Here is an 18,231-nt window from a genome sequence, read left to right as displayed (position 1 = left end):
CTTTTTTTCACTTCATTATGAAAATTTTAAATTGAACTAGAACTTTTTATCTTCCGGGAAAATATTCACATGTATGGTATTTATCTTCTTTGAAAATATTCACAAGTATGGTATTAATTTTTCTATCTCTCACCGAAAAATTTAGAAATGAACTTTAAATTTCTTTATGTCCTTGTGAAATAAGGAACTGAAGTGGAAGATTTTGTTTTCTCTGGTGAAATTAGAATTAAATTGTGTTCTTTGGTAAAATTCTGAAGAGAACTTGAACTTTTCTTCACTTCGTTGGGAAAATTGTAAATTGAACTAGAACTTTTTTTCTTCCGGGAAAATATTCACATGTATGGTATTTATCTTCTGTGAAGATATTCACAAGTATGGTATTAATTTTTCTATCTCTCACCGAAAAATTTAGAATTGAACTTTAAATTTCTTTATGTCTATGTGAAATAAAGAACTGAAGTGGAAGATTTTGTTTTCTCTGGTGAAATTAGAATTGAATTGTGTTCTTTGGTAAAATTCTGAAGAGAACTTGAACTTTTTTAACTTCTATGAAAAATTTGGAACAGTCTTTTGTATTTCTTCATCTCTTTGAGAAAAATCTGAACTGAAGTGGAAAATTTTTATATTTATTTTGGGAAAATAGAAATGATAAAAACTTATTTCATTTTCATTGAGAAAATTCAGAATTGAAGTTGAACTTTTCTTCTCCCGGGAAAATATTAGAACAGAACTTTAAATTTCTTTATATCTTTGAGAAAGGTCTGAAATGAATTTAAGAAAATTTAGAATTAAAGTGAAACTTTTTATCTTCATGGAAAATAATCACAATCATAGGATAACTTTTCCTATCTTTTACGGAAAAATTTAGAAGTGAACTTAAAATTTTTATGCCTTGGTGAACTTAAAACTGACGCGGAAGCTTTTTATTTTCTCTGGAGAAATTAGAATTGAATTGTGTTTGTTGGTAAAATTCAGAGGAGAACTTGAACTTTTCTATCTTCTATGTTAAATTTGGAATAGTATTTTAATTTTTTTCATCTGTTTGAGAAAAATCTGAACTGAAGTGGAAAATTTTTATATTATTTTGGGAAAATAGAATTGATCAATAACTTATTACATTTTCAATGAGAAAATTCAGAATCGAAGTTGAACTTTTCTTCTCCCGGGAAAATATTTGGAACAGAACTTTAAATTTTTTCATCTCTTTGAGAAAAATCTGAACTGAAGTGGAAATTTTTATATTATTTTGTGTGAATAGAAATGACCAATAACTTCTTTCTTTTTCATTGAGAAAATTCAGAAGAGAACTTGAACTTTCCTTGACTTCGTTGAGAAAATTTTAAATTGAACTAGAAATTTTTATTTTCCGGGAAAATATTCACAGGTATGGTATTACTTTTTCTATCTTCCACCGAAAAATTTAGAATTGAACTTTAAATTTCTTTATGTCATTGTGAAATATAGAACTGAAGTGGAAGATTTTTATTTTCTCTGGTGAAAATTAGAATTGAATTGTGTTCTCCGGTAAAATTCAGAAGAGAACTTGAATTTTTCTTCACTTCATTGAGAAAATTTTAAATTGAACTAGAACTTTTTATCTTCCGGGAAAATATTCACAAGTATGGTATTTCTTTTTCTTGTTTCCACCGAAAAATTTAGAATTGAACTTTAAATTTCTTTATGTCTTTGTGAAATAAAGAACTTAAGTGAAAGATTTTGATTTTCTCTGGTGAAATTAGAATTGAATTGTGTTCTTTGGTAAAATTCAGAAAAGAACTTGAATTTTTCTTCACTTCGTTGAGAAAATTTAAAATTGAACTAGAACTTTTTATCTTCCGGGAAAATATTCACGAGTATGGTATTACTTTTTCTATCTTCCACCGAAAAATTTAGAATTGAACTCTAAATTTCTTTATTTCTTTGTGAAATAAAGAACTGAAGTGTAAGATTTTTGTTTTCTCTGGAGAAATTAGAATTGAATTGTGTTTGTTGGTAAAATTCAGAAGAGAACTTGAACTTTTCTATCTTCTATGTTAAATTTGGAATAGTATTTTAAATTTTTCATCTCTTTGAGAAAAATCTGAAGTGAAGTGGAAAATTTTTATATTATTTTGGAAAAATAGAATTGATCAATAACTTATTTCATTTTCAATGAGAAAATTCAGACTCGAAGTTGAACTTTTTTTACTTCGAGAAAATCTATTCAACAGAACTAAATTTTTTCACCTCTATCTGAAAAGTCGAAACTGAATTTAAAAAAATTTAGAATTAAAGTGACAATTTTGATCTTCTTGGAAAATAATAACAATCATTGTATAACTATTCCTATCTTCTACGAAAAATTTTAGAACTGAACTTTAAATTTTTTATGTCTTGGTGAACTTAAAACTGAAGTGTAAGCTTTTTATTTTCTCTGGAGAAATTAGAATTGAATTGTGTTTGTTGGTAAAATTCAGAAGAGAACTTGAACTTTTCTATCATTTATGTAAAATTTGGAATAGTATTTTAAATTTTTCATCTCTTTGAGAAAAATCTGAACTGAAGTGGAAAATTTTTATATTATTTTGGGAAAATAGAATTGATCAATAACTTATTTCATTTTCAATGAGAAAATTCAGAATCGAAGTTGAACTTTTCTTCTTCCGAGAAAATATATTGAACATAACTTTAAATTTTTTCATCTCTTTGAGAAAGGTCGGAACTGAATTTAAGAAAATTTAGAATTAAAGTGAAACTTTTTATCTTCATAGAAAATAATCACAATCAAAGTAAAACTTTTCCTATCTTCTAAGGAAAAATTTAGAACTGAACTTTAAATTCTTTATGTCTTGGTAAACTTAAAACTGAAGTGGAAGCTTTTTATTTTCTCTGGAGAAATTAGAATTGAATTGTGTTCTTTGGTAAAATTCAGATTAGAACTTGAACTTTTCTATCTTCTAATTAAAATTTGGAAAACTACTTAAATTATCTTCATCTCTTTGAGAAAAATCTGAATTGAAGTGGAAAATTTTATATTATTTTGGGAAAATAGAATTGAACAACAACTTATTTCATTTTCATTGAAAAAATTCAGAATCAAAGTTGAACTTTTCTTCTTCCGGGGAAATATTTGGAACAGAACTTTAAATTTTTTTTCATCTCTGAGAAAAATCTGAATTGAAGTGGAAAATTTTATATTATTTTGGGGAAATAGAATTGATCAATAACTTATTTCATTTTCATTGAGAAAATTCGGAATTGAAGTTGAACTTTTGTTCTTCCTGGGAAAAATTTGGAACAGAACTTTAAATTTTTTCATCTCTTTGAGAATGGTCAGAACTGAATTTAAGAAAATTTAGAATTAAAGTGAAAATTTTTATCTTCATAGAAAATAATCACAATCATAGTATAACTTTTCCTATCTTCTACGGAAAAATTTAGAAGTGAACTTTAAATTTTTTATGTCTTGGGACTTTTCTTGTTCCGGGAAAATATTTGGAATAGAACTTTAAATTTGACTCTTTGGGAAAGGTCGGAATTGAATTTAAGAAAATTTAGAATTAAAGTGAAACTTTTTATCTCCATGGAAAATAATCACTATCATAGTATAACTTTTCCTATCTTCTACGGAAAAATTTAGAAGTGAACTTTAAATTTTTTATGTCTTGGTGAACTTAAAAGTGAAGAGTAAGCTTTTTATTTTCTCTGGTGAAATTAGAATTGAATTGTGTTCTTTGGTTAAATTCAGATTAGAACTTGATCTTTTCTATCTTTGTGAAAAATTTGGAACAATATTTTAAATTTTTTCATCTCTTTGAGAAAAATCTGAATTGAAGTGGAAAATTTTATATTATTTTGGGAAAATAGAATTGATCAATAACTTATTTCATTTTCATTGAGAAAATTCAGAGTTGAAGTTGAACTTTTCTTCTTCCGGGGAAATATTTGGAACAGAACTTTAAATTTTTTCATCTCTTTGAGAAAAAGCTGAATTGTAGAGGAAAATTTTATATTATTTTAGGAAAATAGAATTGATCAATAACTTATTTCATTTTCATTGAGAAAATTCAGAATCGAAGTTGAACTTTTCTTCTTCCGGTAAAATATTTGGAACAGAAATTTTAATTTTTTCATCTCTTTGAGAATGGTCAGAACTGAATTTAAGAAAATTTAGAATTAAAGTGAAATTTTTTATCTTCATAGAAAATAATCACAATCATAGTATAACTTTTCCTATCTTCTACGGAAAAATTTAGAAGTGAACTGTAAATTTTTTATGTCTTGGGACTTTTCTTGTTCCGGGAAAATATTTGGAAAAGAACTTTAAATTTAACTCTTTGAGAAAGGTCGGAATTGAATTTAAGAAAATTTAGAATTAAAGTGAAACTTTTTATCTTCATGGAAAATAATCACTATCATAGTATAACTTTTCCTATCTTCTACGGAAAAATTTAGAAGTGATCTTTAAATTTTTTATGTCTTGGTGAACTTAAAAGTGAAGAGTAAGCTTTTTATTTTCTCTGGTGAAATTAGAATTGAATTGTGTTCTTTGGTAAAATTCAGAAGAGAACTTGAACTTTAGTACAATATATTGATCTAATGCATGCAATAAACTCGGTGGTGTCGATTACCTGCCATAGAGTACCAGTGAAAAAGCCGCATCGTGTCCATGAATAAGCACAGAGTACGATTGGTAGGGCCGTAAGCATATTCCATATCATTTCAAGATACATAAAAAGTTAAAAAAATACCATGTTAAAAAATTCAAGAAAGTATTTATGAATTGGGGAGGGGACTCTTTGAGGTTGGAAAATGGGTTTAGGAATGACATTATGAATGGAACTTGTTCAGAAAAGATATAATAAAGCCATAAAAAGTATTTAAAAAAATGGAGAGGGGACACTTTGGGGGGGGGGCCGGGGAAGTCTTTGGGGAGCCGGGGGCCCTTGAGCACCGATTGGTCCCTTGGGAGCCCGGAGGGGGACCTTTGAGGACCAGGGGAGGGCCTTTGGGGGCCCGGGAAGGGCCTTTGGGGGTCTGGGGGGGCCCTTGAGTGCCGATTGGTCCTTTGGGAGCCCTGGGAGCCCGGTGAGGGCCTTTGGGGACAGGGGGTGGGCTTTTGGGAGCCTGGGGGACCTTTGAGGACCGGGGGAGCGCCTTTGGGGGGTTGGGTGTGGCCTTTTTGGGGTCGGGGGGCCCTTGGGTGGCCGGGGGGACCTTGGGAGACGGGGCGCGTGCCTTGGGGGACTGGTGGAGGGTATGTGGGGGGCGGGGAGACCTGGGGAGCCCGGGAAGCCCAGTGCGGAACGGAGAGGGCCTTTGGGGACTCGGGAAGGGCCGTGGGAGCTCTGGGGGGCCCTTGAGATCCGAGGGAACCGTTGAGAGCCCTGGGTGCACGGTGAGTGCCTGTGAGTGACTGGGAGACCTTTGGGGACTGGGAGAGTGCCTTTGGGGACTGGTGGAGGGCCTTTGGGGGTCTGGTGGACCTTGGGAGCCCGGGGGGACCTTGGGGGACCGGAGCGGGCCTTTGGGGGCTCGGGAAGGGCCTTTGGGGGTCTGGGGGGCCCTTGAGTGCCGTTTGGTCATTTGGGAGCACTGGGAGTCCAGTGAGGGCGTTTGGGGGTCTAGAGGACCTTTGAGGACTGGGGGAGTGTCTTTGGGGTCCGGGAGGGGGCCCTGTGGGGTCCGGGGGGCCAGTTAGGCGCCTGGGGGGCAGGTGGGGACAGGATGATGGCCTTTGGGGGTCCGGGGGGTCCTTTGGAGGCCCAGAGAACCTTTGAGGACCGGGGGCTTCCTTCGGGGTTGGGGTTGGGGGATCGGAACCCTTTGGGGTTGGGGTAGAGCAATCGGGGCCGTTGGGGGTTGGGGTTGAGCTATCGGGGCCCTTTGGGTTGGGGTAGAGGACCTCACAACACTGTTCAATTGAAACTTGTGTATTATAACGACCACACTCAAAACCTCCTCCAAAATCTCTTCTAAAATCATATTTTATAATGTCTCAAAGTGTTTCGCCGAAATAATTCCATTAAATAGTTAAAACGGTTTCGCCAAAATTACCCCCCAAACGGAATTTCAGCATGTTTCTTTTGTTTGGCATCTCTGTGCTAATGCATTTCAAATTATTTGGAAACCTTTTCGCGCGCTAAGATCAAAACATCTGCCTCGGAAACGATTCTCTTGTTAGAACTCCAGATTAATTCCCCTTTCGTGAATCAATTCTCTATAGAACAACAAATTAATTCCCCTTTCGTGTCAATCAATCAATCATGACATCATGTGTGATATAACTGTTTCTCGGTGACAATTCTCTTTGGAAATGCAAGGACATTAATTAACTTGACGTCATCTGTCAGACATTAATTAACTGTTTCCGGGACCCTCATAACATCTGGCTCGAATAACAATAACAAATACTATTTCTGGATCATAACATTTGCATCGAGCGTGCACTTACAACAAGAACAACAACATTGACCCCATTAACCACGTGTTCCTCTTATGACTCTGTACAAAACAACAACACCAACATTGACCTTGACATTCGTTGAGAGCGTGCCAAAAACACACCTGGAGAAAGAGGTCATTGACCCCATTATGCAATCATTCTCCCTAATGACTCTATGCCCATATATGGACTCCCGTCAAAAGTCAATAAGGCATCTCTACTATTAAGAGCTATATTTGTGAGTTTTTCACTGACAATTCCATTTTTTATGCCAAGCCTTAACATACCTAATTGAAGAATATGAATAATAACCATGGGAATGTATTTTCATCGTTTTTTCCGTATTTTAGTTGGAAAAAACACTGAAAAGCCATTTTAAGAGCTATATTTGTGAGTTTTTATCTGAAAATTCCTTTTTTTTCAACATGCTATGACCTCACACCTTCCGGGAAATAAATTGAACTAATGTTAACGAATGTTACACGTTGAGCTCGTTAAGCCGTTGGAGAAAACTCAAAAAGTCAATATTAATATCTGTAATATCGTGTTGTTGAAGTACACATCCATTTTTTTTAGCACAACAATGACCTTACTATGAGTGAGATCTGTGTAAGACACATTTGCACGATTTATCAGATTATTTTTCTTATTTTGGTTAGAAAAAAAAATGAAAAGTAATATGTCGAGCTATATGTGTGGGATTATATAAGTCATTTCACTTTTTCTGCGTTACTCATTAACCTCCTTACTGGTCGTAATTGATAGTGAGTAATTAGTCATCTGAGCAATTTATTTTTCGTTGGAAAAAACACTAGAAAGAACTATAAGGACATATATTTGTCAGATTTTCACTGACAATTCTATGTTGTTAGAAAAGAATTGATCTCACTAATTGAAGGATATGAATTAGAATCATGGGAACGTATTTTCATCGTATTTTGCGTATTTTCGTTAGACAACACACTGAAAAGCCATAATAACAAATATATTTTTTATTTTTTCACTAACCATTCAATTTTTTAGACAATAAAGGAACACACTACTAAAAGTATTTTCTATAGTAATAAGGGCCCTATATGTCAAATATATTATATAAATTCCTGAGGAAAAAACACTTAACATACATCCACTTTGATAATTGTGTTTTTCGCTAAACGTCAATTCCTTTTTTTTTTAGCCAAAGAATTCAAAACCTAATTAACGGAAATGCATAAGAGAACAGTGGAATTTTTTTCGAAGTTGCTTTATTATTGCCGCAGGAAAAAAACACTTAGAATCCATAAGATTTTATATTTTTTTTATCTTTTAAATTTAGATTACATTTTTTTAGCATATCTTTGAACTCCCTCTGGGTCGATTTTGAATGTGAGTCATGGGACTACAATTTCATCGTATTGTGCGAATATTCGTAGGAAAAAAAACTGAAAGGCCGGATCAAGATATATATTTGTGAGTTTTCAACTGTCAATTCCATTTTTTATACAAGCTTTTACCTCACTAATTGAAAGATATGAATAATAATCCTTGGAACGCAGTTTCATCGTATTTTGATTATTTTCGTTGGAAAAAACAATGAAAATAAATAAAAAGTTATTTAAATGATGTAATTTAACTGTCATTTCCTTTTTTTTAAACAATACTAGACCACACTAAATGAAGTATATTAAATAAAACATTGGGAGAGTATTTTAATCGTATTCTGCTTATTTTTGTTGGAAAAAATAATGAAAAGCCATCTTAAGAGCTATATGCGTGAGTGTCTTACTGACAAGTCCATTCTACTCGATAAGCCTCGACCATCCGACTTGAAATAAATGACTTAGACCCCTGTGAAGTTTTTTATATTTAATTTTTCGAAGTTACTTATGAAAAAAAAACAGAAAAGAAAAATATATTGAAATATTATATGTATTTAAAATGACAAAAAAATTTTTTTAGCCAAGAATTGACCTCCCTAATTGAAGGATACTAATTATTACCCTGTGTCCGAATTTTGAGCTTATTCTTTTTATTCTCGTTGGAATACACACTGAAAAGCAATATTAAAAGCTATATTTGTGGTTTTTTAACTGAAAAGTCCAATTTTTTTTGCCAAGCATTGACATCCCTAATTGAAGGATATGAATGAGAAACCTTGGAACGTATTTTTATAATATTTTGCTTATTTTAGCTGGAAAAAAACACTGAAAATCAATATTAAGTGATATATTTGTGTATTTTTAACTGTAAATTACATTTTTTTAGCCAACCCTTGAACTCACTAATAGAAATATATGAATTAGAACCTTTTGATCTCATTTTCATAGTATTTTTATTTTTTTCTTTTGAAAAAACAATTAAAAGACATATTAAGAGGTATATTTGTTAGTTTTTCACTTAAAAATACATTTTTCTACCAAAGCATTGACCACCATAAAGTATGGAATTGACTAAAAAAAATGTTACCATATTTTCATCGTATTTTGCGTATTTTCGTTGGAAAAAACACTGAAAAGTCATATTAAGAGCTATATTTGTGAGTTTTTCACTGACAATTCAATTTTTTTAGCCAAGCATTGACCTCCCTATTTGAAGGATATGAATTAGAACCATGGGAACGTATTTTCTTTGTATTTTGCGTATTTTCGTTGGAAAAAACACTGGAAATCCAGATTAAGAGCTATTTTTGTTAGTTTTTCCCTTACAACTACTATTTTCCTAGCCAAGCATTGACCTCCCTAATTAAAAGATATTAACTAGAAACATGGGAACTTGTTTTAATCGTATTTTGCGTTTTTTACTTGGAAAAAACACTGAAAGTCCCAATTTAGAGATATAATTGTGTTATTTTAACTGTCATTTCCATTTTTTTATCGATGACTTGACCTCCCTAATTGAAGGATATGACTTAGAACCATGGGAATGTATTTCCATCATATTTCGTGTATTTTTGTGGAACAAAACAAAGAAAAGACATAATAAGAGATATTTTCGTGATAATTTTAAAGCCTATTCCATTTTTTTCACCACGATATGATCACCCGCCTGCCGGTAAATTTAATAAAACCAAGTGAACATATATTCTTCGTATTTTGCGATTATTCGTTGGAAAAAACACTGAAAAGCCATATTAAGAGCTATAAATTCGTGTTGGTCTCGTTCAAGTCCATATTTTTAAGAACAAGAATTAACATACAACTTGAAAAATATGACTAAGACACAAGTGCGCGTTTAATCTGCTTTTTTTTCTATTTTTATCTTGAAAACAAACAGAAAACCAATATTAAGTGCTATATTTGTGAGTTTTTCACTGACAATTCCATTTTTTTAGCCAAGCCTTGACCTCCCAATTGGAATGATTTGACTTAGACCAATGGTAAAGTTTTTTCATCGTATTTTAGTTGGAAAATACACTTAAAAGCAATATTAAGAGCTATATTTGTGAGTTTTTCACTGACAATTCCATTTTTTTAGACAAGCTTTGACCTCCCTAATTGAATGATATTATATAGAACAACTTGTACTTATTTTCATCGTATTTTTAGTATTTTGTTGGAAAATACACTGAAAAGGCATATTGAGTTCTTTATGTGTGATATTTTCACTGTCTATTAAATTTTTTTTTTAGCAATGACATGAACTACATAATTTATTTATGAGTAAAATAATACTGTGAACTTTATTTAATATATAATTTAGATTTAGCGTTGAAAAAAAAAAAGTAATGAAATATACAGTTATTATATTGTGTTTTTTTAACTTACAAATCCTTTTTTTTTGCCAAGAACGGTACTACAACTTTGAAATATATGAATGAGAACACGGGGAAATTATTTTCATGTGATTTTGTTTATTTCCGTTAGAAAACACACTTTCAGTCAAAAATATGATCTATTATATTGATTTGTCTCTGTAAATTCCATTTTTTAGCCACGCCATGAACTTCCAACTTGAATAATATGACATAGAGCATTAGGAATGCATTATAATCTTCTTTTTCGAATTTTCTATGGACAAAACACTTAGAAGTAATAGTAAAATCTATATTTGTGAGTTTTTCACTGTAAATTCCATTTTTTTAGCCAAGCCTTGATCTCCCTAATTGAAGGATATGTATTAGAACCATGGAAACGTATTTTCATCGTATTTTGCGTATTTGTGTTTGAAAAAACACTTAAAAGCAATACTCAGATAGTCTAGTGTTTGTTTATCTCTATCTAATCCTTTTTTTTTCACCACTATAAGAAAACTCTCATTGTAGTATATGAAGTAAATCAAGGTTAAGGAATTTTATTCGTATTTTCATTGTAAAAGAAAATGAAAATAGATGTTAAGAGGTATATTTGTGAGTTTTTTTACTGACAATTCCATTTTTTTAGCCAAACCTTGACCTCCCGACATGTAGTATATAAATAAAAACTATGGTAAAGTATATAAATAGTTTTTATCTAAATTTAGATAGAAAAAGCGCGAAAAGTAAATATGAAGATCGACAATTGTGATTATGACTATGACACTTCAATTTTTTTTTAGCAGCACCATTATATACTGTATGGTCGGATTTGACTAATAGCTAGGGTGACGTATTTTCAGTGTCTTTTGCGTATTTCCGGTGGAAAAAAACACTTAAAAGAAAGATTAAGTGCTATATTATTAAGTTTTTAATTTAAAATTTCTTTGTTTTATCAAACCATTTACATCCATAATAGAAGGAAATGAAATATAACCATGGGAACGTATTTTCATCGTATTTTGCGTATTTTCGTTAGAAAACACACTGAAAAGCCATATTAAGTGCTATATTTGTGAGTTTTTAACTGTAAATTCCTTTTTTTTAGGCAAGCCTTGACTTCCCTAATTGAAAGATATGAATTAGAACCATGGGACCGTGTTTTTATCTTATGTTGCGTATTTTCGCTGTAAAAAAACACTTAAAAGGCATATTAAGTGCTATATTTGTGATTTTTTCACTGTAGATTAAATTTTTTTCGCCAATCCGTGACAGCCCTAATTGAAGGATCTAAATTAGAACCCTGGGATCGTTTTTTCATCGTATTGGTCTTATTTTCTTTGGAAAAAACACTGAAAATCCGTATTAAGTTCTCTGCTTGAGATTTTCTAACCGAATTTTCAATTTTTTTAGCAAATTGACCTACATAATTAGAATTAGATTTAGACTTCGACAAAAGTGACATAATTATAATATAATATTGATTAAATAATTTATAAAAAAAACTGAAAGTCCATATTATGAGCTATATGTTTAAAAATGATAGTGAATCTTAACTTATTTCATCCAAGACTATAAAACTCGACAAGTAGAATAAGACTGATTAACATGGGACCGTCGGGTCTGCGTAATTTGCGTATGTTAGTTTGAAAAAAAACACTGAAAAGCCATATTAAGAGCTATATTTGTGTGTTTTTAAATTTCAATTCCTTTGTTCCTAGCCAAGCCATGTCCCCCCTAATTGAACAATATTAACTAAAACCATATGAACGTATTTTCATCTTTTTTTTATGTTTATCCTTTGAAAATACACTGAAAAGCAATATTTTGATCTTTTTTTTTTTGTTTTTCAGTGAAAATTAATTTTTTTTAGACATGGCATGTCCTCACTCGTTGAAGGATCTGAATTAGAACCATGGGAATGTATTTCTATCGTATTTTGCTTATTTTTGATGGAAAAAAACACTGAACAGCCATATATACCGATATTTTCGTGATAATTTATCAAAATTATCCTTTTTTTTCGAAACTCTACTACCAGCCTAATGCAAGGAAATTAATTAAAATAAAGGGAGAGTTATATCATCGTATTTTGCCTCTTTTCCTAGGAAAAAACACTGAAATTAAATAGTGAGTGATATATATTTGAGTTGTTCACTGGCAAATCAATTTTTTGTAGGAAAGGCTTGACCTCCCTAATTTAAGGATATGAATTGAAACCATGGGAACATATTTTCATCGTATATTGAGTATTTTCGTTAGAAAACACACTGAAAAGCCATATTAAGAGCTATGTTTGTGAGTTTTTCACTGACAATTCCATTTTTTTTAGCCAAGCCTTGACCTCCCTAATTGAAGGATATGAATTAGAACCATGGGAACATATTTTCTTCGTAAGGTCTTTGGGAAAATCATTTCCAGGCAGTAATAAGAGCTTTATCTGTGAGTTATATACTGACAATACAATTTTTTAGCACAGCCAAGTCCACTCTAATGGAAGGTTTTGTAAACGAGCAATGAGAACGACTAGTCTTCGAATTTTCCTCATTTTGTTGGAAAATACACTTAAAATACATATAAAGAGCTATATTTTTGATTTTTTCAATGACAATTCAATTTTTTAGAAAATCCGTGACCTCCATAATTTATGGATATTTATTAGAAACATGGGAAATTGTTTTCATATTATTTTGAGTATTTAAGTTGAAAAAAAAAATGAAAATAATTATAAAGTCATATATTTGTTTTTTTTTAAATTACATAAACTTTTTTTTTGCCACGGACTGTCCTACCTAATTAAAGTATATTAAAGAGAGCCATTTGAATTTATTTTAATCTTATTTTGCTTATGTCCGTTAGAAAAAAACACTGAAAGGTAAAATTTATACAGATAATATTGTATTTGTAAATTACGATTCCATTTTTTTTAGCAAAGATTATAAATACCCCATATACGGATATGAATTAAAACATTGTGACTGTTTTTTCATCTTATTTTGCGTATTTTTGTAGGAAAAAACACTGAAAAATCATATTAATAACTATATTTGTGATTTTTTCACTGTAAATTCCATTTTTTAGCCAAGCCTTGACCTCCCTAATTGAAGGATATGAATTAGAACCATAGGAACGTATTTTCATCGTATTTTGCGTATTTTTGTTGGAAAAAAACACTGAAAAGCCATATTAAGAGCTATATTTGTGAGTTTTTAAATAAATATTCCTTTTTTTTCACAAAGCTTGACCTCCGTAATTGAAAGATATGAATTAAAACCATGGGAACGTTTTTTCATCGTATTTTGAGTATTTTCCCTGGAAAATACAATTAAAATCCGGAATAAGAGCTATATTTGTGAGTTTTTTTTTACTGAAAATTAAATTTCTTTAGCCAAACCTTGACCTCCCTAGTTGATTGATATTAATTAGAAACCAAGTAACGTATATTCAACGTAATGGGCGTAATTCAGTTAGAGAATAAGCTAACCATACATTAGTAGATCTAGAATTTCAAGTTTGACTCTGACCCCTCAATTTTTTTTTAGCAACGCCGTGAACTACCGACTGGAAGGAGTTGAATTCGACCTAGGTGAACGCATTTCAGCGAATTTTGCGTATTTCCTTTGTAAAAAAAACTTTAATTCCAGACTTATTGATTTTTGTTTGAGAATTTAACTGAATTTTACATTCTTGCATAAAAGCTATGACGTTCAACAGGTAAGCATTTTAAAAAAAACCAGGGGAACGTATGGTAATCTGTTATTGCTTAATTTTGTTTGAAAATTAAAAGAAAAGCCATATTAAGATAAAGAATAGGGAGATTTTAGATGTAAATTCCATTTTTCTTGCCTCTCCATGACCTACATAATTGAAGTATATGACTTAGAACCAAGTTAACATTTTTTCATCGTACTTTGCGTATATTTTCGTTTTAAAAAACACTGAATAGCCATATTAAGTGCTATATTTGTGAGTTTTTATCTTACAATTCCTTTTTTTTAGCCATACGCTGACCTTCCTAATTAAAAAATATGGATTATAGACCTGAGAACTTATTTTAATCGTATTTTGAGTATTTTCGTTGGAGAAAAAACTGAAAGGACCAATGAATTTATATATATGTTAGTTATTAAATGACAATTCCTTTTTTTTATACAAACAGTGACCTCCCTAATTGAAGGATATGAATTAGAACCCGGAGAAATTATTTTCAGCGTATTTTGAGTATTTTCGTTTTAAAAAACACTGAAAAGCTATTTTTAGATCTATATTTTTGTGATTTTCTCTTAATTTTCATGTTTTGAGACAATCATCGTCCTTCCAACTGCAATGATATGAATTAAAACAATGGAAACGTATTTTAATCTTTTTTACGTGTTTTATTTTGAAAATAAACTAAAAGCCATATTATCATCTATATTTGTGAGTTTTTCACTGATAATTCCATTTTTTAGTTTAGCCTTGACCTCCCTAATTGAAGGATATGAATTAGAACCATGGGAACGTATTTTCATCGTATTTTGCGTATTTTCGTTAGAAAACACACTGAAAAGCCATATTAAGTACTATATTTTTGAGTTATAAAATGTAACATAATTTTTTTTTAGCCAATCCTTGACATTCATAATTGAATGATATGTAATAGACCAACGGAAGCGAATTTTACTCGTATATTGACTAGTTTAGTTGGAAAAAACACTGACAAGCAATAGAAACTTATATTTTAGTCAGTTTTTAACTTTCATAACATTTTATTAAGCCAATCCTTGACCTCCCTAATTGAATGATATTAATTATAACCCTGGGAACGTATTTTCATATTATTTTTCTTATTTTAATTTGAAAAAACACTGAAAAGACATACTAATATCTATTTGTGTGATTACTTAACTGACTAGGCATATTTTTTGAAAATGCTCGACCACCCGACTGGCAGGAAATTAAATAGAACAAATTTTGAAATTTTTAATCGTATTTTGCTGATTTTCGGTTGAGAAAACACTGAAAAGACTTATTAAGAGAGATTTTTTCGTAATGGTCTATTTCAAATCAATTTTTTTTCGCAAAACTCTGACCTCCCTAATAGAAAGATATGAATTAGAATCCTGGGCAATTATTCTCATCGGTTTTTTCTTTTTTTCGTTTGAAAAAAACACTTAAAAGCCATACTAAGATATAATATTGTGAGATTTTTACCGAAAATTCCTTTTTGGTCGCCAAGACTCGACCATCCTATTTGAAAGATATGTATTAAATCCATGGGACAGTATTTTCATCGTATTTTGCGTATATTCGTTGGAAAAAAAAAATAAAAGCCAGATTAATAGCTAAATTTGTTAGTTTTTTACTGACAATTCCCTTTTTTTAGACAAACCTTGACCTCCTTTCGTAAAGAATTTTAAATATCACTATGGAGCATAATATTCATCAGTTTTTTTTTTCTTTAGTTGGAAAATAAAATGAAATTAAATATAAAGATCAATATTCTTGTGATATTCACTTACAATTCAATTTTTTTAGCAAAACCTTTAACTAACAAATTTATAGATATGAATAATAACAATGAACGCGTTTTTTCATCGTATTTTGCGTATTTTATCTATAAAAAACACTGAAAAGCATGTTTAAGTTATTTTTTTGTGAAGTTTTCAAGTACAAGACCATTTTTTTAGCCAATCCAATGCATCACCACTGGTTGGAAAATTAATTGTAAAATGTTTAATATTTTTCTTAGTATAGTGCTATTTTTCGGAGTGGTATTCACTGCTAGGCCTGAAATAAAGCTATAATTTTGAGTTTTTCTCTTTAATATCAATTTTTTTTTAGCCACGCTTGAACTCCATAATGGTAGGAAATTTCTTAGTACAAAGTGAAAGAATATTATTATATTTGTGCTATTTTTATTAGGAAGAAAAACTGTCCATAACTATAAATTTATCTATATTTGATTTTATAAAGTAACACTCCATTTTTTTTAGCACAGAATTGAACAACCTCATTTAATTCTATGTCCTCTAACAGAGTGACCGAACTTTAATATAATATTGAGTATTTTATTTGCAAAAAAAACTTAAAAGACATATTAATAGCTATATTTGTTAGTTTTTCACTGACAATTAAATTTTTTTTTACAAGACTAGACCACAATACCTGAATGATATTAAATAGAAACAAGTGAAATTTTTTTAATATTTTTTTGCGTTTATTTTCGTTGGAAAAAACACTGAAAAGACAAATAAATATCTCTTTTTATGAGTTTTTCACTAACAATTACTTTTTTTAGCAAAGCCTCTACAACAAAAATTGAAGGATATGAAATAGAACCCGGTGAACGAATATTCATATTATATTGAGTATTTTCGTTGTAAAATAAACTTAAAATACCTCTTCAGATCTAAAAACGAGTGATGTTCACTGTAAAGTTCATTTTTTTCGCCAAGCCGTGAACTATCTAACGGAAGGATATGAAAGAGAAAACTGGGAACTTATGTTTATCTTGTTTTTCTTATTTTCTTAGTAAAACACAATTAAAAGCACGAGTATGTTCTTTATTGTGTATTGTTTTTCTTACAATTCAATTTTTTTTTAGCCACACATTTACCAACCGACTAGACGGTTTTGTCATAGCACTATGTAGAATACATGTTCTTGTATTTTGTGTATCTTCGTTGGAAAAAACACTAAAATGCCATAGTAATATGGATAATCGATTTATTTTCCATGAAAAGTTCATTTTCTTAGCACAGAATTGAAAGAACTCTAGGATGGATATACATTAGAAAATAAGGAACATTTTTTCATCTTATTTTGCGTAATTTAGTTGGAAAAAAACACTGACCTGAAATATGTAGTTATTTATAATTTTGATTATATATTTATATGTCATTTTATTATAATAGACATTAAAAAAAAACTTTAATGATATTAAATAGAACAATTTGAAATTATTTTAATAGTTTTTTGCGTATTTTAGTTGTAAAAAACACTGAAAAGACAGAAAAAGATCTATATTTGTGAATTTATCAATCTCAATTACTTTTTTTTTAGCCAAACCGTTACCTACCTAATTGAAGGATATGAATTAGAACCCTGTGAACGTATTTTCATCGTATTTTTCGTATTTTCGTTGGAAAAAACACTGAAAAGCCATATTAAGAGCTATATTTGTGAGTTTTTCACTGACAAACTCTTTTTATTTAGAAATGCCTTGACCTCCCTAATTTAAGTATATGATTTAGAAAAAAGGGAACGTATTTTCAACTTTGTTTGCTTATATTCTTTGGAAAAAACACTGAAAAGCCATATTGATATCTATTTTTTTTTTGTTTTAACTTACATTTCAATTTTATAAGCATCGCCTTTACATAAATCATTTAATGAGCGGAATTAAAACAATTTGTACTTTTTTAAATATTTTAGTGCTATTTTTATAAGTTTAATTAAATTAATTTAAATACTTAAATATTCATTTTTGTGTTTCTTACCTACTTGTCCATTTCTTATACAAGCCTTGACCTCCATAATTTATGGAGATTAATTGAAACCATGTATACTTAGTATCATATTTATTGCGAGCTATATATTTAAAAATAAATGAAAAGACAAATTAAAAGCTATATTTGTGATATTTTCACTGAATATTCCATTTTTTAGTTTAGCCTTGACCTCCCTAATTGAAGGATATGAATTAGAACCATGGGAACGTGTTTTCAACGTATTTTGCGTATTTTCATTGGAAAAAACACTTAAAAGCCATATTAAGAGCTATATTTGTGAGTTTTTCACTGATAATTCCTTTTTTTTTAGCCAAGCCTTGACCTTCCTAATTGAAGGATAAGAATTAGAACCATGGAAACGTATTTTCATCGTATTTTGCGAAATTTCGTTGGAAAAAACACTGAACATCCATATTAAGAACAATATTTGTGAGTTTTTCACTGAAAAGTCATTTTTTCTTAGCCAAGAATTGACCTCCCTAATTTAAGAATATGAATTATAACCCTGGGAAAGTATTTTCATCGAATTTTGCGTATTTTCAATAGAAAATAAACTGAAAAGCCATATTAATAGATATATTTGTGAGTTTTTCTCTGACAATTCC

Source organism: Artemia sp. Qi Xiang Cuo, chromosome 11 (assembly GCF_049724085.1).
Source record: "Artemia sp. Qi Xiang Cuo chromosome 11, ASM4972408v1, whole genome shotgun sequence".
NCBI lineage: Eukaryota > Metazoa > Arthropoda > Branchiopoda > Anostraca > Artemiidae > Artemia > Artemia sp. Qi Xiang Cuo.
This window is presented reverse-complemented; position numbering follows the sequence as displayed.